This window comes from Mauremys mutica, chromosome 2, assembly GCF_020497125.1.
Source record: "Mauremys mutica isolate MM-2020 ecotype Southern chromosome 2, ASM2049712v1, whole genome shotgun sequence".
Taxonomy (NCBI): Eukaryota; Metazoa; Chordata; order Testudines; family Geoemydidae; genus Mauremys; species Mauremys mutica.
Genome location: NC_059073.1, coordinates 53,995,908 through 54,020,245, shown reverse-complemented (window position 1 = coordinate 54,020,245; position 24,338 = coordinate 53,995,908). Strand labels below are relative to the sequence as shown.

The 24,338-nt window shown below is 43.6% G+C and overlaps 1 protein-coding gene across 1 annotated transcript in view; it reads right to left on the bottom strand.

Annotated features, from left to right (window-relative positions):
* The window catches only part of ZNF704 (zinc finger protein 704), a 163,694-nt gene extending 153,621 nt beyond the window's left edge, over window positions 1-10,073 (bottom strand). The window contains exon 1 of the mRNA XM_045004454.1: window positions 9,989-10,073. The gene's annotated coding sequence lies outside the window, so the exon portion shown is untranslated. The remainder of the gene's footprint in view (window positions 1-9,988) is intronic.
* Between the last annotated feature and the right edge of the window lie 14,265 nt (window positions 10,074-24,338).

The window sequence follows — 24,338 nt, the reverse complement described above, 5'->3', positions numbered from 1 at the left end:
AATGCTTACTCGAACTTTGGCTTTGGAATGCCTCGGCTCGCACTGCTCTCCAGCCCCAGCCATGGTGTGTTTGGCCTGCCAGGGGAGGGGAGATGCTTTTCTGTTGCAAGAAACAATACAATTTCAGTCCCTATTCCAACGTATAAGTATCAGGCAATGGCACTGAATACTGGTATTATTTTGCACAGGTGGTTGCAGCTTCAGCTGATATCTCCCTCCTGAGGTTAACAAAGGCACAGAGAATACAGCTGCTGCTGGTATCCCGAAGCCATCCAGACCCATATGCCGCTAGCTTGTTTACTGCAATGGTGCCAGCCAAAACTCACAATGGCATGGAAAAATATCCTACCATGGAGGAAGATATAAGGCAGCCATCCATAGAAATCTTTAGGAGAAAATTGCAAGGTATCTCCACAGAAGTTTCATCAAGATCTCTCAGGAGGATAAAAGGGCCCTATATACAAAAACAGAAACCAACTCTACCTCTATTTGTTGTACCTCTCACTCTTCTCATACAAGTAAAACAATGAAAAGTTGATACTTGTGTCTTATTAACTTGGGGATGGGCCGAGCACTATCTTTAAATTTAGACATTGTAAGGGAAAATGCATGCACACACTTACCCGCGTTGCCCTCCCCTTCAGCAGGCTCATCCATGCTCCCTTGGCAGGACTGGCTAGACTGTGGCAAAACCTCAAACAGCTCCTGGCTCACAGCATGGCTGGAGCCCCCAGCAGCAGCTCCCCTCTGCTCACTGTTCATGGCAGGATTCTCTGGCTCCTTCGAGGTATTCACAGTGACATGCAGGGTGCTAGCGGATCTCCGCCAAGCATGGCATGCAGCTCATTGTAAAAGCAGCAGGTTTGCAGCTCAGCACCAGATTGATTGTTGGCTTCCCTGGTCTTGTGGCACACCTAACGGAGTTCCTTCATTTTCACATGGCACTGCTGCTGATCCCCAACGTGCCCCTTTGCCTGCATTCCCCATGCAGTCCGTTTGTAGATCGCCACATTTCTATAGCTGGTCCATAGCTGCGCCTGCACAGCCTTTTCTCACAGGCCCAGGAGATCGAATACCACCTGTCTACTCCATGCCGGACTGCATCTAGTGCATGGAGCCAGCACAGTCGGTTGGACAGTTGCTCATAAGAAGGGTGAGCAGCTAGGTGTGCTCACCAAGCTTGGCATTTCAAAAACAGGCTGAGGTTTGGAGGGAAACGGCTATTGTTTCCGGTCTCTGTGACCCCTAGCCAGTGGAGTTTACAACTGTGACAAGAGCCATCACGGTCGCATGGAATGGGGCATTGTGGGACAGCTGCTGGAGGACTGTTAGGGTTGACGGAAGTCATGGAGCATCTTCATTCACACAGTGTCGACCTCAGCAGTTTGACCATAGATCCATGCTGTATAGGGATGGTGATGCAATAAAACCACCTAACAGGGCACTTATGTTGGATGGAGACAAATCTGAGTGTAGACACATGCACACACAGGTCGATGCGACCTATCTAGGCCTGATCTACTACAGAAAGTATTGAATTCCTGTGATGTTTTAGAGAGACTGTGAAAGAAGGAACAGAGGGAAAGAGAGAGAAATGCAACTGAAAGAACAAAAATGACCCTCACACACCTCACATAACTCCGACAAAAATACAGGGTGCCAGCCTACATTTGAGGGCTCTCCTATCTTCAATATATTAATACAGGCTTCTCTTTAGTTAAAAAAGTGTGCATTACTTTGACAGCTGAGAGCATTATAAGTGCTCAAACTCACAGCTCGCTCCATGTATAACTGCAAGAAGCTGGCAGCAAAGCACTCTCAGCAAAGGTTTTGGATTCTGCTTCCCTTCTTCTTTTCCTGTCTTCCTCCAGAAGACAGATTTGACCCTCAAGACGCACTCCAAGCCTCACCTGTTTTCCCAGGCCTTTCTTGGGGACAAAGGCAGGGGGATGGCTGTGGGAGATGTTGGAGTTGGAAATGCTATTTTGGCTGGTGGAAGGAAGTGGGGAGGACTTTTATATGTGGAAAGATTTCTGAATGTAACCCCTTAGAAGCAGTGTCTTGTAAATTCAGTTTGAAATGGGTTTTATAGCTCATTTTATTTTGAATCTTTTAAATACACACATGCACATAGCATGAAATTATTGGGGAAAAGACTCAAAAACTAGCTAGTTTTACAATCCTATAAAAATAAGGTGGAGATCTATGACCCTTCAAATGCAACAAGGTTCACCCGTCCCTACTAATCAGGAATGTCCATGATGCACAAATCAATCTGCCCAATCCATGCGTAAGGCTTCTTTTCCAAACTGTTGCAGTTAGCTCAATGTTCAACCCCTACCTGATAATAGTTTTGTAACTGAATATTTTAGCTAAGCAGAAAGTAGCAGTAAACTTCGGAGCTGACGTATGAGCCAGTCCATGCAAGCTAACCTGCTCATTAGCAACATGAAATGAAATTGAGATCCATGAAATTCTGTTCTTTGATGAACATTTAGGACTAAATTCTAACCTTAGGCCCAGTGAACTCCCATTGGCTTTATGTATGTATGGGAGCAACGTATATGTATCTGAGGGCTGAACATGTCCTTTAGTATTCCTGCTCACCAAGGGAATTCTTGCCAGCCAGTCCTCCTTCCAATTCTCTATTCATAAAAACTGTATGATATTGATATAATCTTACCATAGGAAGAGTGCAGCCTCAATGCACATACTCGATTATTTATGATCCCATGAGATTTAATGTAGTCAGCACAGGCCATAACACCACAGCCCATAACAATTACTGTAACTTATTGTGGGATCCACAGGGATTCAAGAGAATTTCACACCGAAGATTAGATGAGCACAGTAAAAATTAGCCTCTGCTTCTAGATATTCAATATTAGCGACTACTCCAATATATTAATTGCAGTCTAATTTCAAATGGCTGCTATTATAGCTGAAGATGAATTTTCAGCTGTGTCACAGAAGAACAGTTTCATAGGCAAACTACAGTTATACAATCAGCAACCTAGCATTTATTGTTCTCATATGCATACAGCTGAATTAGTTCTGATAACACACTACCCTGGAAACTTCACTAAACAAGATCTTTAAGGTTTTTGAAAAGGTCACTTATTCATAGATTCTAGGACTGGAAGGGACCTCGAGAGGTCATCAAGTCCAGTCCCCTGCCCTCATGGCAGGACCAAATACTGTCTAGACTATCCCGGATAGAAATTAATCTAATCTACTCTTAAATATCTCCAGAGATGGAGATTCCACAACCTCCCTAAGCAATTTATTCCAGTGTTTAACCACCCTGACAGTTAAGAACTTTTTCCCAATGTCCAACCTAAACCTCCCTTGCTGCAGTTTAAGCCCACTGCTTCTTGTTCTATCCTTAGAGGCTAAGGTGAATAAGTTTTCTCCCTCCTCCTTATGACACGCTTTCAGATACCTGAAAACTGCTATCATGTCCCCTCTCAGTCTTCTCTTTTCCAAACTAAACAAACCCAATTCTTTCAGCCTTCCTTCATAGGTCAAGTTCTCAAGACCTTTAATCATTCTTGTTGCTCTTCTCTGGACCCACTCAAATTTCTCCACATCTCTCTTGAAATGTGGTGCCCAGAACTGGACACAGTATTCCAGTTGAGGCCTAACAAGCGCAGAGTAGAGCGGAAGAATGACTTCATGTGTCTTGCTCACAACACACCTGTTAATGCATCCCAGAATCATGTTTGCTTTTTTTGCAACAGCATCACACTGTTGACTCATATTTAGCTTGTGGTCCATTATAACCCCTAGATCCCTTTCTGCCGCACTCCTTCCTAGACAGTCTCTTCCCATTCTGTATGTGTGAAACTGATTGTTCCTTCCTAAGTGGAGCACTTTGCATTTGTCTTTGTTAAACTTCATCCTGTTTACCTCAGACCATTTCTCCAATTTGTCCAGATCATTTTGAATTATGACCCTATCCTCCAAAGCAGTTGCAATCCCTCCCAGTTTGGTATCATCTGCAAACTTAATAAGCATACTTTCTATGCCAATATCTAAGTTGTTGATGAAGATATTGAACAGAGCCGGTTCCAAAACAGACCCCTGCGGAACCTCACTTGTTATACCTTTCCAGCAGGATTGGGAACCATTAATAACTACTCTCTGAGTACGGTTATTCAGCCAGTTATGCACCCACCTTACAGTAGCCCCATCTAAGTTGTATTTGCCTAGTTTATTGATAAGAATATCATGCGAGACAGTATCAAATGTCTTACTAAAGTCTAGGTATACCACATCCACCGCTTCTCTCTTATCCACAAGACTCGTTATCCTATCAAAGAAAGCTATCAGATTGTTTTGACATGATTTGTTCTTTACAAATCCATGCTGGCTATTCCCTATCACCTTACCACCTTCCAAGTGTTTGCAGATGATTTCCTTAATTATTTGCTCCATTATCTTCCCCGGCTGTAGTTTCCTGGGTTGTTTTTATTTCCCTTTTTATAGATGGGCACTATATTTGCCCTTTTCCAGTCTTCTGGAATCTCTCCTGTCTCCCATGATTTTCCAAAGATAATAGCTAGAGGCTCAGATATTTGATTTCAATGCCAAATCAAAGTACGGGTAGGATATGTCCTGCTGAGGAAGCACACTGCCACAACATCCTACATAAACTGAAGCCTCTTTGTCATTTCCACCTTTAACCCCAGATATAATGAATGGCAATAGTCCAGTCTGGAGGTGACTCCTTGAGTATATTCCCCTTTACTCCCTTCGTCTCCATCTCTCTCTTCCACCACATACAACCCTCATGCCTCTTCTAGGTTCCAGCTGGCATAAAGTGTCGTTCCCCCCCCCCCCCCGAGGCTTTCTTCCACCTCCAGTTCTTTCCTCCTGGGCAAGATGTGGCCACAGTGACCCAAGCATTTTTCACCTCCAGACTGGACTATTGCCATTCATTATATCTGGGGTTAAAGGTGGAAATGACAAAGAGGCTTCAGTTTATGTAGGATGTTGTGGCGGTGTACTTCCTCAGCAGGACATATCCTACCCGTACTTTGATTTGGCATTGAAAGGAAGCGGAGGGTGGAAATCCTTATAGATTAAAACCAAGGCTATCATGAGGTCAGGTCCCAGCTAACTCAGAGACTCTCTCTATCTTGGAGCTCTTCTGGGAAAATGCAGCAGTGATGCCTAGGATGAAGCTCATAAGAGCTAGAGATAAAGTGTCTGTGGTCAAGAGTGCTGTACACTGGAGTAAGTTACTGGAGGAGAAAAAAAAAAGACTGAGCCAAAGCTTAGCCATCTTCAGAACATGCTGCAAGACCAACCTATTTGCCAAACACTTCCCACCATAACAGAAGACATGAAATACTATGATGAGTCACATGCTAAAAAGAGATAAGGTAAAGGGGACTCATTAAAAAAAACAACCTCAGAAATATATATTAATTTCACCACTATACATCAACTCATTTTTAAAAAGGTCTTTATTCAGCAAATATATTTAGATGAGCATTAGTGAAAATCAAATGTTGTCAATTAATTTTTTCCTTATCTTCCATGAGCCCTACTTACTATAGCTCAGGAGTCGGCAACCTCTGGCACGCGGCTCACCAGGGTAAGCACCCTGGCGGGCCGGGCTAGTTTGTTTACCTGCCGCGTCGGCAGGTTTGGCCAATCGCAGCTCCCACTGGCCACGGTTCACTGTCCCAGGCCAATGGGGGTGGCGGGAAGCCGCGGCCAGCACATCCCTGGGCCCGCACCGCTTCCCGCAGCCCCCATTGGCCTGGGATGGCAAACCGCGGCCAGTGGGAGCCATGATCGGCCGAACCTGCCAACGCAGCAGGTAAACAAACTGGCCTGGCCCGCCAAGGTGCTTACCCTGGCAAGCCGCGTGCCAGAGGTTGCTGACCCCTACTATAGCTTCTTTGTTGCATATTCTATCTACTTTCTCTCCCTGATGTCACTATTTTTTCTTTCCTATAACTGATTGTGGCATATGACTTCTCTTTAGTGTCACTGTCATCCTCTTTCTCTCCACATTTTAAAATATGTTAAATAGAAAGCTGACTGATGTTGTCACTATTACAGACAGTATACAACGGTTTTATTTCTTTATAGTAGAGAGGGCACGGCTTTGGGGGTATGGTGGCACAAACAGTTTTCAATAGTCGGTAAGTAGCTGTCCAGTAATTTTTTCCAAGCCCTAACTCCAATGCAGCCCCCATGCCAACAAACTGGACTACTACAATTCACTCCACATAAACCATTCAGTGAAGACCACTTGGAATCATCAGCTAATGTAAAATTCTTTGATCCTTCAATATCAAGCTGATTGTCTCTTGTAACTATCTAAATGTGTTTATGAGAATGTTGCATCCCTCTTACTGAATGGTGCTCTCTGGAGATGTACATATTGCACCCGCATTGCATGGAATGCAGTGAAAACCATTGTTTCCAGATTTTGAATTTTATTTATAAAGCCCATCATGATTTAGGTCCTGACTACATTTGAAACACTATCTAGTATGCATCATCTCACTAGCTGACATCAACTGGGGTCAGTTTTGCTAAGAGTTTCCAGTTCTGAGTTCTGGGAACAGGAGGTAGAATGTTTTTGGTCACAGACCCTTGGCTACGTATTTGCCAAGAATCCAAATTCTGATGTTTAGTGCATGATGCAAAGCCTATTTGCTCCTACGGTTTTGAGGTCAGAGTGAGAGGGAGTTCTATTCTGAGTTCATTTTGTCTGTTTCCTTATTTTTAGTGTGTTATGTTTTAAAATTATTGTATTAGAGCCCTGAGAATTGATTCATGGGGGCATATGTTTATCAGTCTATAAATAAGGGCAGTCCCACTTATATACTTGTACATGTTAAATTATAACTCATTACTTTGTTTATAATATTTAGTCAAGAACAAAACACTGAAACAATGCACTTTGACAACTCTGCATACTCTCTTCTAATATACCAACATCTATGTTACTATTCAATGAAAGCCACTATTCAGTGAAAGAGACATAACACTTTACACCAAGTAAACTACATTAAACAGTATCTTATCAAAAAGCAAAATTACTACTGTGATCTGATCTATAAGGCTCATGTGCTTGTCAGTGAACACTAGGCACATACAAACAATAAATGCAAAACAAAAACCCTCACATCTGAATACCTTCATATGTATTCACATAACACACTTCTCAAAAGAATGTTTGCCAACACAGAAAACAGTATATTCAGGAAATCCACGTTGTATGCAATTTATAGCTATATAATCCAGATAATATTTAATTTTACTAGTATTCCACTTTAGACTTTCCCCATTAGTTTCCTTCTCCCGTGTGATACAAGATGTAATTTGCCTCATATCATATGCTTTAAAGATTCACTTTCCATGCCATGTGCGAAAGACTTTCATGATTCTAACTTCAGCGGGATAAGGTGATACATGGGATTAGTAATCAGTCACAGAGCCCTTCATCTCTAGATTGCCAGTTCAAGTGTCACATAGATCTGTAGCAACTAAGTAGTTATAAGGTGTCAACTGCTTGGAAACCTGAATAATATGGATTGGTGGTCTCAGTCCAGATCATAATGATGTGTCACAAAAAGTATCACTCCAACTGACACCTTTGTGAAAGGCTCTGCAGATAGGCCAATGGTTGAACTTGCTTGGATTTACCCTCACAATCCTACAACAATCCCTCTGAGTAAGGATTGAAACACTTTAATAGCGTAGAGGTATCTTGCACTGTTGCAGCTTTTGTTGTGCTTTTTACTGTGGATATGCAAAGGACTAATGTCAACCTGGCACCTTTCACAAGTTCTATAAGTTTTTCATACTTTTTCCCTCTTTGTTAGAAAATCATTAAATAGAATTTTTAAAACTTAAAGTGTATATAATTATCTGACTTCAGTATAAATTGTCCCACATCATCTCTACCTATCTGCATCCCAGATCCTGCAAACACTTACTTTATGCACTGTGCTTCACTTTACTACCATTACTATTAATTTACCACAAGTTGTCTCACTGAAATCAATAGAGCTACTCATGGCAGTAAAGTTAGGCAGGTGCATAGACCTTTGCAGGTTCAGGGCCTACAGACATTTCTAAAGCACTCAGACAAGTCTTGAATCAGAGCACACTGAACTCAATGGAGATAATCACATTGACTTTGGTGGACTTTGAATCAGGCCTCCACACAGGGTCTAGGCCAACAGTTTTCAAATTTTTTGAGCTGAGTTCCCCCCTTTGAGTTACAATTTTTGGGTGTGCCCTCCCCAAATACCTATCCCTCTCCCGGTGGATTTTCAGGGTGGGGGAAGGCGTGTGCGACAGTCTCTGGGGACGGACCGAGGGCTGGGCATGGAGGCATTGACACTCACCCACAGCCTGGGTGGACTGCTGAGGTAAGTCAGGAGGTGGAACTCCCTAAGCTCCCCTCCAGGGCTGTCATTGCTGCTCACCTCCCTGAACATTCCTCTGTGCACCCCACGAAAACCTCTGGTCTAGACACTGAGTAAATCTTAATATTCAATTAATATGGTAACTAAAAATCATTTTTTTTAAATCACCCATTTAATGCAGCTTACCAGAGCTACCTGTAACCCCTCATATCCTAGTACTTCTTGGCAATCTGTCTCATGTGACACATGGGCACTTATATGTCCAGCTTTACTCCTGAAAAATCTAGAGCGATGGTCAAAATTAAGTTACAAATCCCTCAGCATCATCTGACAATAAATCTCAAGACATACATTTAACAAGGGGAATATTTGGTTCTTTAAGTATTCTAAACCACCTAAAATATTAGAAGACTCCATCACATCCATTTTAATTGTAGGACTCCCATGATTGATTGCTTTTCCCAAATCGATGATAAAATGCTAATTCCTACTTCAGAAAAATGGCTGTACCCACTATTTCAGAAACCAACAATCCCCTGTAAAATTATACTAACAAAACACCAAAAAAAAAACCCCGCTCGTTTTTGTTGTTAACCACACTGAGCACTAGTAAAATAAAGCTCACAACTACTTTAAGTACTTGTCGAGTACAGGATCAGATTTAAAAGGGGTTCACAACTATTAATGTTATAAGCAGCAAAACAGCTCCACATTTTCTACACCTATGACTTACCCTTCCTGTTTCAGAGAGCTGAGGAACAGCAGTGAGCCAACAATACAGCTCCCTGTAGCTAACCAATAGATTATTTTATATGTTGAGTTTCCCTAGTTTATAGCTTTCCTATTGTATATTACCACAGTTTTCAATAGCATTTTTAAGCTAAAAGAGCACCTCTCATCCAAAGGAAGGGGCAGCACACACAATGCCCCTCTCTGTGCCCATGCCTGGAGAACAGGGTGGCCTCCACAACACATACACCCAAACCAGAGAAGGGAGCAGCATCCACCACATCCCCCTCAATACCTGGCCCTGGAGAAAGAGAGAGGTTGTGGCACTGAGGGGGTGGTGCACCCAGCCCTGAAGAAGAGAACAACACCAATAACCCTCACCCCCAACGCTCCCCTCCTCCAGCCTGAGAAGGGCAGCACCCTGCCCCTCCCCTTCTGCCCATGCCCAGCCCCAGAGGAGAGGGTGGCACTCGCAGAACGCTCCCCGTCTTCACCCCCCCCCCGGTGTCGTGGGGTCATGGCTGCCGCCCCCAACACCCCAGTTCTCCCAACCCTCGACCTGCTCCGTCACCCCACCACGGGAAGGGGGCAGCCCCCATGACGCACACGTCCAGGCCCCATCCCAGAGAGCGGGGCAGCCGGGCCCGCCCCCCAGCGCAGCTTCTCGCTCCGGACTAGGGAGCGGCCGCCACCCCACCCCGCCTGCAGCACGGGCCAGGGCAGCGACACCGCGGAGCGGGACACCCGCCGCGCCAGCGCCTCCCACCGGCGCCGGGGCTGAGGGAGCCCAGGGCAGGGCTGGGCACTCAAGACCCTCCCTAACTGGGAGGGGGCCGGCGGGACTCCAGCCCGGGACGCACCTTCAGGCTTCCCTTGGCGGGGATGGGCAGCGGCGCGGGCGGGCTCCCCAAGCCGCCTTCCTCTTCATCCTCCTCCACCTCCACCTCCTCGTCCTCCTCCTCCTCCAGCGCCGCGGCAGAGCCCTCGCGGCGGGGCGGCCTCCAGCAGCCGCTCTCGGGCTTGGGGGCCCGGCCCCCATCCGGGGCGGGCGCTGCCAGCGGCACGCTTCGCCGCCGGCTGCCCAGGCTGGATCGCTTGGCCGAGCGCCGCGCCTGCATGGTGCGGAGCCCGCGGCGCGCCTCAGCTCCGGGCGGCGGCCCCGCGCCGGCCACTCATAGACGCCCGGGGCTCGGGAGGCGGCGGCGGCGCTCACAGGGGGACACAGCCGCTGGAGGGGGCAGTGGGGCGGCGCAATGGGCGCGCTGCAGCCATGGGGCAGGCGAGCCTAGGTGGCAATCGGCTCCGGAGGGGCACTGACTCCCCAGTCCCGCGGCTTCCCCACCTGCTCCCGCTGCCCTCGGCGCGGGCCTGCCCGTCCCCTCTGCTCTGCTCTGCCCCAGCTGTCGGCAGCGGTGCGTTCCTGCTTTACTCGCCGCTCCTTGCAGGCAGCCCGCTAGTCCCGTGCCCCAAAACCCGGACTGGATTCCTCCAGCTCCCCGCTCAGCCCGGCGCTTCGCTGGAGAGCAATGGCCATGCTCCGGCGCTGTCACTACCACGCCTCTCCCAGGGAGGGAGGAAAGGATCGCTGCTGCTTGAGAAAGGGAGCCGGGGCGAGACTGTTAGCAGTACTTAACATTTGCCACTGCCTAGCCCCGTGATGACACTTGAGGGGTGCTCTCATTTAAAGAAGCTCTGACAAACACAGGACTAGTAGATTTCCACCATTAATCAGAATCAAACAAACAGTCATTTTGAAAACAAATCATTATCCGGCAGTTGCACCTTCTCAACCTTACCTCATTGCGAGGGGCATCATTCATTTGAGTCCACAGCGCCCTGCGTTTCACTCCAATTTGGTGTCCCATATTTTATCAAAATTAAAGTTGTTTACAACAGAAACAAGGAATTACGAATCAGTTAACTATTATACAGCAACGTGCGTCTCCATGTATAAAGGATCACAGGAGTTAGAGATGACGCTCCAATAAGTTTGTTTGTTTTTTCAAATCCACCCCTCTGTGCATAGAATATTGTCCTAGTAGGTGATATAGCCTATATTAAACAGATATAGCACTCTCATTGATAAGCAGCAATCTTTCCAGAGCAGGATACTTCATTATTTTTAAAAGGACGCCCTTAATCAGAGCTACCAACAGTTTTAGAGGATAGCCCTGGGCTTTGAACATTTGTTCTAAAGAACTGGAGCCCTAGCCAATGTTATAGGACTATGGCAGCTATTAGCATCCTCACCTCTGCTGTTGTCCCCCCCCCTTAATTTTTAAATTAATTAACGTGCTGTGCTGTTAATAGAAATAACTTTATTTTCTCTCTCTACCTCCTGCTTCTGGGTAGGTGGGGATTTTTGTGACAGGATGTGTGAATAGACTGACCGTTGCCAATTCCTCTATAGCTAGTTCTTATTCAATATATTTTCCCAAAGAGTCTTGGAAGTAGGTACTGCAAGCACTTGAAAGATTCATTTTACTGTAGCTTCGCACTCTTTTACCATACTGTTTTGTTGCTTTTCCACATGCTTAACAAAACACAGCAATAAGACTATGTGATGCTGCCAGATACACTGGCAAAAATTTGCTCAGTTGGGGATTGACAAGTTTGACAATAGTTGTCATTGATTAGATGTGCAGTTCTCTCATATCTTCTGACATACACATGATTATCTAGCTTCTTACCTCTGTTGTGTTTAGTGGCTCAATCCTGCTTTTGAAAAAGAGACAAAAAATAAATCCTGCCTCTTTTCACTTCTAATCACATAAATTGGAAGGCAAAATGGACAGTGTAAATGAAGACCAAAGACAGGTTTACGTTTTGCTTTAAATGTGGATTCCATCATGCCCAAGGCCTAAAAGCCTTGAAAGGTTAAAGACTGAGTGAATCCACATGTATAGTACATTCATGTATTTGAATTAGGGCTATAAATTAATCACGGCTAACTCAAGCAATTAACTCAAAACAAATTAACTCAACTTAAATTAATCACGCTCTGTTACACTTAAAGTGGTATTCTATTATTGTTTATTATAATTGTTTTTTATGTTTTCCTACAGAGCTCATGGAATGGTGGTCAAAACATGAAGGGGCATACAAATGTTTAGCATAGTTGGCATGTAAATACTTTGCAATGCTACAGCAGTGCCATGCGAATACCTGTTCTCACTTTCAGGTGACATTGTAAATAAGAAGTGGGCAGCATTATTTCCCGTAAATGTAAACAAACATGTTTGTCTTAACAATTGGCTGAGTGGGACTTGTAAGCCCTAAAGTTTTATATTATTTTTGAGTGTAGCGATGTACAAAAAATAAATCTACATTTGTAAGTTGCACTTTCATGATAAAGAGATTGCACTATGGTAATTGCATGAGGTGAATTGAAAAATAGTATTTCTTTTGTTTATTTTTTTTACAGTGCAAATATTTGTGATAAAAAATAATATAAAGAGCACTGTACACTTTGTATTCTGTGTTGTAATTGAAATCAATATATTTGAAAATGTAGAAAACATCTAAAATATTTAAATAAATGGTATTCTATTATTGTTTGAGTGTGATTAAAACTGCAGTTAATCACAATTATTTTTTAATCTCATGCTTAATCACAATTTTTTAAATTGTTTGACAGCCCTAATTTGAATATCATAAATCTAATTTCTAATCTTCCTTAAGTCCACAGTATGGCTGTCTGTCATATCCAACAATGATGTCACAACATCTCTTGTGGCTCCATAGTCTAATCTGTGAGGAGCAAGGTTGCAAACAGAGGTCACATAGGAATGTGTAGGCTCCTGCTGAAGGCTCGGCATGAAGCTTGACCCTTTTTTCCCAATCAGTTTTACATGTCTGTCTCTTTCAAAGTGTTGCTCTCCATTCAGGTCTGTCTTTAGTTGTGTCTTCAAAGTTATCAATAATTATGTTACATGAGTTGAGATTTTGCTTATGAGTGTCTTTGAAGCATTTACGTTGATCACCATTCCTGCACTTTCTGAGTTTCTGCTAGCCATAGAGGACACTTTTCAGGAATCTGTCATAATATGATCTGTCCATCTAAGATGAGCTTTGATAGTCATGTTGGTTGTTTTTGCTCTTTCAAGGATGTTAATGTTTGACTCTTTGTCTTGCCAATGGACCCTCAGAAGAGAGCACAGACAGCCTATGTGAAATTTTTCAGGTTGCTTGATGCGGCTGCAGTAAATTGTCCATGTTCCATACCTATATAAAAGGGATGCTATCATTGCTGCATTGTATATCATCAGTTTTGTCGAGAGTTTGATGGTATGTTGGTGAGTGTCCTAAGCCTTTTGAACTCTATTTGATATTTCGTGATCCGGAGAACCATCACTTGAGATGACACTGCCAAAGTATGCAAATTGATTGTCATTCTTTAATCTTGGACCATCAATGATTATATTTGGCTCAGGGGTAGTGGTTGAGGGAGCTGGTTGGAAGAGTACTTCAGTTTTGTCCAGGTTGATAGTGAGTCCAAACTGTTTAGTTGTTCTGAGAACCTGTCAAGGATAAGCTGTAGGTAATTTTCACTATTATAGCCTTTTTTATTTAAATTGAATGTAGTAATTTTGTATTAAACTACCATGGGTTTAGCTCCTACTGCTACAGTTTCAAGCACAACTGGGTGAAAATTACCTCTGGTGTTTTTCTCAAATTTGGAGACTCTAAGAGCACTCAAAGTCCAAGGATAGTGACCACAGACAATCACAATTACGTCGTCTTATCTGTACTACAAGTTTTTTTAAATCAGTAAGTAAGATTACAGTTACCCATGCATATAGAAATCTTACACAATATCTAAGACTGTAATCAATCTCACATTCTCAAAGATATTCTAGGGTCCAATGGACTGCTTAATAGACAAATCATCAATAGAGGGATGGTTCCTGCTGGGATTTCCTGCGAGGTCAATTCTTGGGCTCGTCCCTTGGGTCTTCCCACTTTTACCCAACCAGGGAATCTCTTATCTTGTTCTGAGCATACATAACACCTTATGCTTATGCATGAGGGTTTCAACCCTCTTTTCCTTATCTGTGCTTCCATACTCCATGGATATTGCGGTGCCCCAGTTTTCCTAGGTTGTTCTTAGTTCCTCTTATGCTCATTAGCACCTATGTACATCATGTACCCTGTGGTCAGGACAGGACATTCCATGATGTTACAATCAGATGTCTCGTGATCTTGGACATTACCTTACCATTTATTGCAATCTAGTTTTTTATTTCGTTATCTATTGGCACACCTTTTGCAGTAATCTTATGACTTTACTGGCATAGGGTTATTCATCGTTCACCCACTCATGTCAAGCATTGTTAAGCCTATGGCCTAGTAACAAATCTATTTTGCACACATTGATTACATATGAAATAGCATATGAATTGACCATAACATCACATACTACAATGATAAATGGATGATAAAATGAACTAATTGGCTACACTATGACTAGGCAGAGCAGAGCCATCTGCAAAAAAGGCTTCACATATGAGGAAGTCCTCAGTAGTTTAAATTATAAACACTTTATAGGGGATAGTGGGCCACATTCTGATCTCATTTGCACTGGTGTAAGTCTGGAGTAATTCCACTGAATTCAAATTCACAGAGTCAAATTTACTGAATCAATTCACTGGAATTATTCAAGGTTTACAGTGATGAAACTGACATCAGATTCTACCCCTATATGTTTCAGTCATAATTATACACTAAAAGGGAAATGGGAAAACAAGTGGTAGGCAAATTGAATTAATCATTGTCACAAGTGTAAGGTTATGCAGCCACACATCTAGCATGTGAACGACTAAATAAAGACTATTATCTGGCCCAGGAAAGCAAATGTATTTAAATACTTACATAGAATTACATTCTACACTAATTTATGCTGGGGTGAAGCTATAGTAAACCTGTTTTCTTCAATGTAATTTCAGAATACAGCTCTGTGTATTTAAACCTTCAGTTAGACTGTTTCTCCCCAGAATTATTGTAGAATTCAGTGGACTTGATAATTATTGTCTGTGCATTGGATTTAGACCAGTGAAACAGAGCAGAGACTGGTCTGAGATTTTTAGCACTCCCTAACTGAGCCAGATTGGGATGATCGCAAGAAGAGTTTCTCTCTCAAAATTTCATGTACACCTGGAGGACAGAAATAACTATTTGTTCTATTTCTCCCCAGCACATTTCTCATCCTGTAGCACTGGAGCAGCAGTTTAACACAGATTTTCCAACAGGTTAATTAAAAAACAAAAGCGATGTCCTAAGAAGATTTATAAGAACAGTTTAGGGATTAAATGCAGAGCTTCCACAGCCCTGCTAAATCTTTATTCTTCTAGGTCCATTAAGTGTTAGGAATCAAATGTGTAACAGAATCCATTGTCTTCCAATCAACTCTCTTTTCTTATAGGGTGACGAGATAGAAAGTGTGAAAAATTGGGACGGGGACTTTTTTTTTTTGCCATGCTGTTACTCACAACACTCTAGGGTACCCTGCCTATATCCTACTGAGGGCTCAAGGCATGACCCAGTCAATTTAGGCACCCCCACCCTCTCCCTTCCAAGGGTTGGGGGTGTAAGGCACCTCTCCTTACTCCTGGGGCTCAGGAAGAAACTTGGTCAATTTAAGTACCTGCCTTTTCCCATGGGGCTCAGGGCTCTAAGAGTTTGTGGAACCTTTTCCCAGTGAAACAGCCTTAAACAGCTGTGCTCTAAACATCTGTTTATTAGCAGCATACACAGAGTACGTATATGAAGCAAATCTCTTATGCTCACCACTCCCAATATACAGACAAACTTTACCCGGAGCACACTGGGCTTCTGATACAAAGCCTTATGTTTCAGGCTCTCTTTCTGCTACAATGGCCACTCAAGATCCTCTCGTCTGAGGGTGCCGGTGCTGCCTTTGCACACCACAGTCGTGCAGAGGGGTCAGGGTTCTAACAACTTAATGTTACATTGAAGTCCAGAGATGGTTCCCAAAAAGCATTGTTTTTCAGTTACATTATATAGGTAAAACTAGTTACCTCCTTTAACATAATTAAACCTGTGATATTATTCAACACACCTACACAACAAAATTTAACCAATCACGCAGTGGCACCTATGTTTTCTCCTCCCTGCTCAACTCTTTTTACATTGTATCTCTCATGTCCAAATTGTAACTTATTTATGACCTTTTTTGTTTCTGTAGATAGTCAGCATAAATTCACTGGTCAGAGCTTATTTTATCCATTTTACCAATTCTTGGGGTCGTTCTGTTTCCTCCCTAAACTTCCAAGCACCTGGGTATCTCTACTTTACAACCCTTAGTGTTATAACTCTTTTAGGGGCATTCCTGAGGTGGGGGTGCCTTATCAGCAATGGAATATTTTTTCCCTTAATTTTAGTGTTGAAATCCCTGAGTTTCACCTATTGTCTCACATTTCATCTTATATAAACATTGTCTGACTGTTCTCATTGTATCGTCCTGACAGTGCCATGTGTTAACCACAGAAGAAAACTCTAGCCATCATTGGCATTGACCTATGTTGTCTATACCTTAAAATGATTGGTAGAATTTCCTTACACTACATCTTTTTCACCATTATTTTACTCTAAATTTTATCATTGAATTCATTACTGGTCCATTTCTCAGCTATGTATGTCTCTTATTTCTAGTGTAATTGTTCACTCGTTTGTTTAAAGTTACCATTCTTTCATTCCAGATTTTGTTAGTTTATACTGTGATCTTATTTGAGTCTAAATCCTGCCTTCTGTGCACAGCCTGGTGCCCAGGGGTTGGGAGCCCCTTCTTTTAAAAAGCAGCAAGAGAGACTCACCAGAACACTCATGGAGGCCCTAAAAGACAGTCAGTTAACTCACTGGTCCCAAAACTATTATGGGACATGATTGGCAGATTAGGGTTGTCTGTAGCCAGTTGGCTAGTTTGCCAGCAGCAGCAAGCGCTAATCAGCCTCAGGTAGGGGTGCACTTTGTTCTTACACACAAGAGCAGCAAGGTGCAGTTAACTGTGTATTTTGCTGGCCCACCATGCAGAATCCTGGTCTGGCTAGCAGGAATTCTATAGCACAAGACAGTGGCTCTCAACCTTTCCAGACTACTGTAAACATTTCAGGAGTCTGATTTGCCTTGCATACCCCCAAGTTTCACCTCACTTAAAACCTACTTGCTTACAAAATCAGACATAAAAATACAAAAGTGGCACCCTGCACTATTACTGAAACATTGCTTACTTTCTCATTTTTACCAACCCCCCTGTTCCTGGAGCCCTGACTGTCCCTGGACCTCCACCACCCCATCCAACCCCTCCTCTCATTCCTGACAGCCCCCCCAGGACCCCTGCCCCATCCAACCACCCCTTCTCCCTGTCCTCTGATTGCCCCCAGAACCGCTGCCCCTAACTGCCCCCTGCTGCCCCATCCAACCCCCCTTCCTTCCTGACTGCCCCCAGGACCCCTGCCCCCATTCAACCCCCTGTTTCCCCCCTGACCATCATCCATGCCCCCACCCCCGGACCACCACTTCAAACTCCCCTGCCCTCTATCCACCACCCCCCTGCTCCCTGCCCCCTTACCGCGCTGCCTGGAGCACCGGTGGCTGGCAGCACGGCTGTGGCTGGAGCCAGGCCACGCTGCCGCCACCACCACCACACAGCACAGTGACCTGCTCAGGCCCGGCTCTGCAGCTGCGCTGCCCCAGGAGCTCACAGCCCCGCCGCCCAGACTAGCATTGCACCGGCAACGGAGAGAGCGAGCTGAGGCTGGGGGGGGGGAGCGGGGGGAGGGGCTGGGGGCTAGCCTCCCGGGCCAGGAGCTCGGGGGCCAGGCAGGACTGTCCCACGGGCCGGATGTGGCCCACAGGCCATTGTTTGCCCACCCTTGTTCTAATCCATAAGCTAGACAAACATCACATCTTGTAAATGTGTATGGAAGTATATTGCAGGGAACATGCCTGTACAGAGGGGTGACTTAAGAACTCCTTTATGATCCTAATTTCTCTGTTTCTAATACTTAATTATAGAGTGTAACAAATGTAGCTGAATTTCCTTGATCTGTACCTTTAAAAGCAGCACATGCATTTATTATGTGTGTATTCTGCTACTGCTCTGGTACTTCCAGGCATTGGAGCTGCTGCCAACTTCTTTAATTGAGGACCTGCCTTCTCCCCACCCTCTTTGTGAACTTCTGATTCTTTTTGCTTTGCAATGATCACTGAAGCGCTCTCTCCAGCTGGGAGGACAGTCAGACACCTTCAAGAAGAAGGGAATGATTGACAACATTAGTCTGTACATTGTCTACCAGATGCTGCTCAAAAGAAGAGAGGTGGCAACCTTCCCACCCTCTCTTTAGTAACCCAAATCATCACTTCTGTGACATTCCTGTGCCCGCTCATCTAGAGAATGGGGAGCACAAGATTGCTTCTGAATCTGGCTATTGTGTGGAGCAATTCCACCATGCAATCAAGGCTACATTTACGTTAAGAAGATTCTAATAGTAATCATGTGTTGGAATGAAGTCAATAGTAACAGTTTTAATCATCAGTCAAACATTTCTCTTTCTGATCACTGGTACAGGATCAGTACTTAGAAAAGCTTACTAGTCCTGAGAGTATTTTTGCTGGTCCAACAAAGTATTTCAAGCCTTGGCAGATCATAACAGATCAGACCATGAAGAAAGGGTGTCATCTAGGTTAAAAAGTGTCTCCCCACACCAAAATTTTGTTTCTTGTCAACTACATAAATCTTCAATAATTTCACAAAAATTAAAGCTAATATTTGTGCTTCTTGCATGGTTTCCTCTCCTGGAACAACCTGAGCAGTCATCCGCATCTCACGCTAGTGCGGACATCATGGGCACTTCCTGGTTCCCTGTCTAATCATAAACCACAAAGAGCCAATGATAAATAGACACTGCTTAGGACATTAATGGCAGCATTGGACTAAAACAACCTCTCAGACTTTACTGTGATAGGGTACCAAGGATGGGAAGTACACAGTTATAGGCCACGGTTCTGCAAAGACTTAAACACATGCTTAACTTAAAGCATGAGAGTAGGCCAACTGACTTCAGTAGGACTACTCGTGTGAGGTACATTAAACACATGCTGAAACATTTGTAGGATTGGGGCCATTAACTTCTCTTTATTGGTGACATGTGAAATGGAAACAATTCAGCTCCAGTCCCAGAATCTAGGCTGAATTTTCAGGGCTAGCAGTTAAAAAGAACAAAAAAGAGCAACCAACATTTTTTCATTGCAAGATGAGCAGATTTGATCAGGAATTTAGTAAGACACAATAACTAGAGAACCCCACAATGCCATATTTACCAACTCACTTTTTAGGGTAAAACTGCACTGTAAGGTTTGTGATGCTACCGAATGTTTTTACACGGTTATCAAACAACTGACAAAAATACTGAAATAATGAATTCAATAAACTAGGTGACATACACACTTTTAAAACAATATAACTTTGATTGTTATTAATTATTTATGTCCTCATCTTGCCTTCCCCGTGCCCTGACTTCAGTTTTGGTGTAGTTTTAGCAGCTGTGATTCACACAAACTCTTGGTATTATGGATTAATGTTATCTACCTTTGAAAAATGGGATCTGAACATTTCAGATTATGTGCTACATTGGTTTTATTTCTAACAGTTCTTGAGGTAGTGACCATTAAAATTGTGTTGGAACTGAACGGAAAATTAATCAGATAGCCTGATAACTCATGTGCCACCACTGCCATAGACGAATGGAAAGCTGAATCCACAGTTTGAATTCTTCTCAGTTCCTGATGGTATGATGAGCCCTAAATTAGTCTCTGGTTCCACAGAATATCAACTCCTCGTCGTCTAACAAATCTGACCCTTCACACCAGTGAAATTTTACATCCTTGCTTTTAATTGCAATTTATCCTTTTTCTGTATGAAAATTAAGCTTTGTTCATCAGGAAGCCAGAATCTTTTCCCAATCTGAAGTTTGTGTAAGTTACTCATATTAGCAGTTTCCCCTACTGTAAAATGAGCATTATACTTAACTTGCCTACCTGGCAGGGGTGTTGTGAGGAATAATTTATGTTTGTAAAGCAATTACAAGACAACCACTTTAGATAAATGCTACCTTATGATACAATTGACTATTTTCATACTGGTAATTTTAGAAATATGATCAACTTTACCTTAAAGGGCATAAAAGGGAAAAGCTAAGGATAAGCGTGTCACATAAAAATAGTGAGCTTTACAGCAGGTAAATACTGTTCATTAGAACTGGTTGAAGTTTGTCATTTGAAATGTTTTGATGGAATTCCCCCCGCCCCACCCCCCCCAAAAAAGTCTGCTTTCCTCATCATTTTTTGGTTTAAATTAAAAAAAAAACAAGACATTTTTCAGTTGCCAAACCCTTCAGTGATAGTCTGAACATTTTGGAGGGGGAAAAAATCATTTGTTGACATTTTTTCACAGAAACTCTTCCTCTCCTCTCCCCTTTTTCCCTGACCAGTTCTACCGTTTGTGCATCATGACCTTTGGAGGAATCTGAACTTACCTCTCTTCCTCTCACAAAAATGAATGCTTGTAACCTTTTAGAATAGTTAACTTGCATGGAAATTATTTTGTGCATTTAAGAAAAACAACATTGTGTATGTTCTCCCCTACAAAGGTGAGTGCAGCTCTGTGTGTGTGTGTGTGTATAATCCTCCTATCTGAAATTCTTTTAGCAGCAGCCTTATATCACTTGAGCAGATGTCTCAGTTTGCCAGTGTCACAAATGCTCACAATGCATTCGATCCATGCTCCTGCTCAGGATCCTGTACAGATTTTTATTCTGACAATTCCACCTACCGGCAGAATGCTGTCTGTAAACATGTGTGGTTCTGAGAAAGGGAGCTTGCCATTGGTAGATTCACTCCACCAGGCCTCCGCTACACTACACATCCGATCTGTCAGTTACTTTTACAGTGTGCACTAGATTTTGGCGCCACAGCTGGGAATGAGGTTTTTGTTCCATAACAAAAACATAAGCCTGAAAAGCAATGCTGTTGCACAGTCTATGGAGAGAGAAAGGAAGGAATACACCCTGAGAATGTTTCAGAGCTGTCATCGAGGCAGCTCTCTCTGGTTCTCAGAGATTATGTTCTAAACAATGTGACAAATTATATTTGCATCAGCCATAAAACTGTTTAACCCATAAAGATGAACATTAGGCAGTGGGGTTTTATGAACTGTTTGTAGTTTTAGGTGGAAGTATACAATATTTTGATCTGTTACAATTAAGGTGATCGGATAACAAGTGTGAAAAATCAGGAGGGGGGGGAAAGGGAGGGTGTGATAGGTGTCTATATAAAACAAAGCGCCGAATATTGGGACTGTCCCTATAAAATCGGGACATCTGGTCACCATGGTTAAAATACTTTCCAATAATTATGACTACTTGCATTTTTCTTATGACAATGGTCCTATGGTCAAGACTCAAGACTGAGATGTCAATATTGCTAGGTTCTGTTTCTGTCTGTGAAGCAGACTTCCTGTGCAAACCTGGTCAAGCCATTTAAGCTCTTCTTGCTTCCATTTCCCCACCTGTAAAATGCAGCATTGCCAATGATCACAATTTTATTTCACATCTCACTAAATTTGTTGTTTTCTTAAAGCCGGAGCTCTGGGAAACAAGTGATTTCATGAGACTCTCAGCTTTCATTAAAAAAAAAAAAAGTTTCTAGCCCTCATTGTTTGTGGAGAAAAGCTTTAAAATCTGACCCAAGCATACTCTAAAGTCTAAGAAACCAGAAGGCAAAGAAAAAAAACCTAAAATCTGTTTTAAAAATGGCTCAAAAATCATTATTATTGAATCTCATGAGTTTGGGGGCCTGATTCATGATTTTTGAATGCTTGGGGTTTGCTGTAGGGAAATGGGACAGCAACTTATCTCATAGTGCTATTATTTATCTTAAGGCATTAATATTTGTTAAACACATGGCATTTACTTCGTGTCTTACATACAAAGATCCCAGATGATAGTCAAGGCTGAAGCTAACTTTCATTCTGGGTCAGAGCCCCATACATGCAGCTTCTATGATCAGCTGCATGCCATTCTAGGGGGGAACCCTTCCAGTACCTCACCACTGTCCGTGGACACCTGCAAGCAGGGAGTCTCACGCAACACGGAGGAGGCTTTTGTGGATGAGGAAGAGGAGGAGGAGGAGGAGGAGAATGTGCAGCAGGCAAGTGGAGAATCCGTTCTCCCTGGCAGCCAGGACCTTTTCATCACCCTGGAGCCAATACCCTCCCAAGGCAGGTTTACAGACCCTGAAGGCAGAGAAAGTACCTCTGGTGAGTGCACATTTGTAACTACACTACAAGGGTTAAAAGCAATTGTCTTTAATGTTTGATTTGCCCTGAAGAATTGGGATGCATTCACGGGCAGTACAGCGACTAGAAAAGTTAATGTGTCTGGGGATGGAGCGGGAATCCTCCAGGGACATCTCCGTGAAGTTCTCCTGGAGGTACTCTGAAAGCCTTTGCAGAAGATTTCTGGGAGGGCTACCTTATTTCATCCTCCATGGTAGGACACTTTACCATGCCAAGCCAGTAACAAGTAGTCTGGAATCATTGCACCACAAAGCATGGCAGCAAATGGTCCTGGGTTTTGGTCGCATTCATGCAACATTTGGTCTTTATCTTTCTGTGTCAGCCTCAGGAGAGTGATATCATTCATGGTCAATTGGTTAAAATAGGGAAATTTTTGTAAGGGAACAGTAAAAGGGCCTCTTTCATGCTGGGCTGTTTTCGCTTGGCTAAAAGGGATTATCTCGGAGAATAGCCACATGGTGGAGGGAGGGGTGTGCTGCACATCCAACCCAAAACCGCAACCCCCTCCTTTTAAAATGGCAAACCCAACCGGAATTGCTTGCTATGGGAAAGGAGGATGCTGCAGTTTGAAACCATTTCCACATGTTATGAAGGCAGAAGAAGTCAACCCTTTGGCTTACCATGGCTGCCTGGAAAATGAATTCTGTTGCCCAGCCGTGTGTGATGTGTCAGCATACTGGCAGACGCTCAATATAAAAGGCAAAATGCGGTGTCTGCTGTGAATTGCTTGATTCACTGTGAAAGTCTCCCTTTTGTTCTCAGAAACTTTTCTTAAATTTTACTCTCCCTTTTTATCCCCCCTGCAGGTGCAAATGCTCCCCGTATCATCTCCGTCCCTGAGGTTGTCTCAGATTAGAAGGTGAAAAAAACCGCACTTGTGATGACATGTTTTCTGAGCTCATGCAGTCCTCCCGCACTGATAGGGCACAGCTGAATGCATGGAGGCATTTGGTGGCAGAGGCCAGGAAAGCATTCAGTGAGCATGATCAGAACACGCAGGAGGAGATGCTGAGGCTAATGGGGGAGCAAATGGACATGATCAGGCATCTGGTGGAGCTGCAGGAAAGGCAACAAGAGCACAGACTGCCACTGCATCCATTGTATAACCGCCTGCCCTCCTCCCCAAGTTCCATATCCTTCTCACCCAGACTCCCAAGAACGCGGGGTTGGGGGAAGGCTCGGGGCACCCAGCCACTCCACTCCAGAGGATGGCCCAAGCAACAGAATGCTGTCATTCAAACAGCTTTGATTTGCAGTGTGGCTACAATAAGCAATGTGGCCTTGTCCTTCCCTACTCTCCCTCCCACCAGTCTACCTTGTCAGTGATCTCACTTTTTTAAAAATAAAGAAAGAATGCATGGATTCAAAACAATAGGGACTTTATTTCCTTTGCCAGCTATGGTCAAAGGGGGGGGGGTGGCTTACAGGGAAGTAAATTCAACAAAGGAGACAGTTTTGCATCAAGGAAAAACACACACAACTGTCACACCATAGCCTGCCCCTTCATGAAAATGGTTTTCAAAGCCTCTCTGACACGCAGCACGCCTAGCTGTGCTCTTCTAATTGCCCTGGTGTCTGGCTGTTCAAAATTGGCTGCCAGGCGATTTGCCTCAACCTCCCACCCTGCCATAAACATCTCCCCCTTAGTTTCACAGATATTATGGAACACACAGCAAGCAGCAATAACAATAGGAATATTGACTGCGCTGAGGCCTAACCTAGTCAGCAAACAGTGCTAGCAAGCTTTTAAACATTCAAAGGCACATTCTACCACCATTCTGCACTTGCTCAGCCTATAGTTGAACTGCTCCTTACTACTGTCCAGGCTGCCTGTGTAT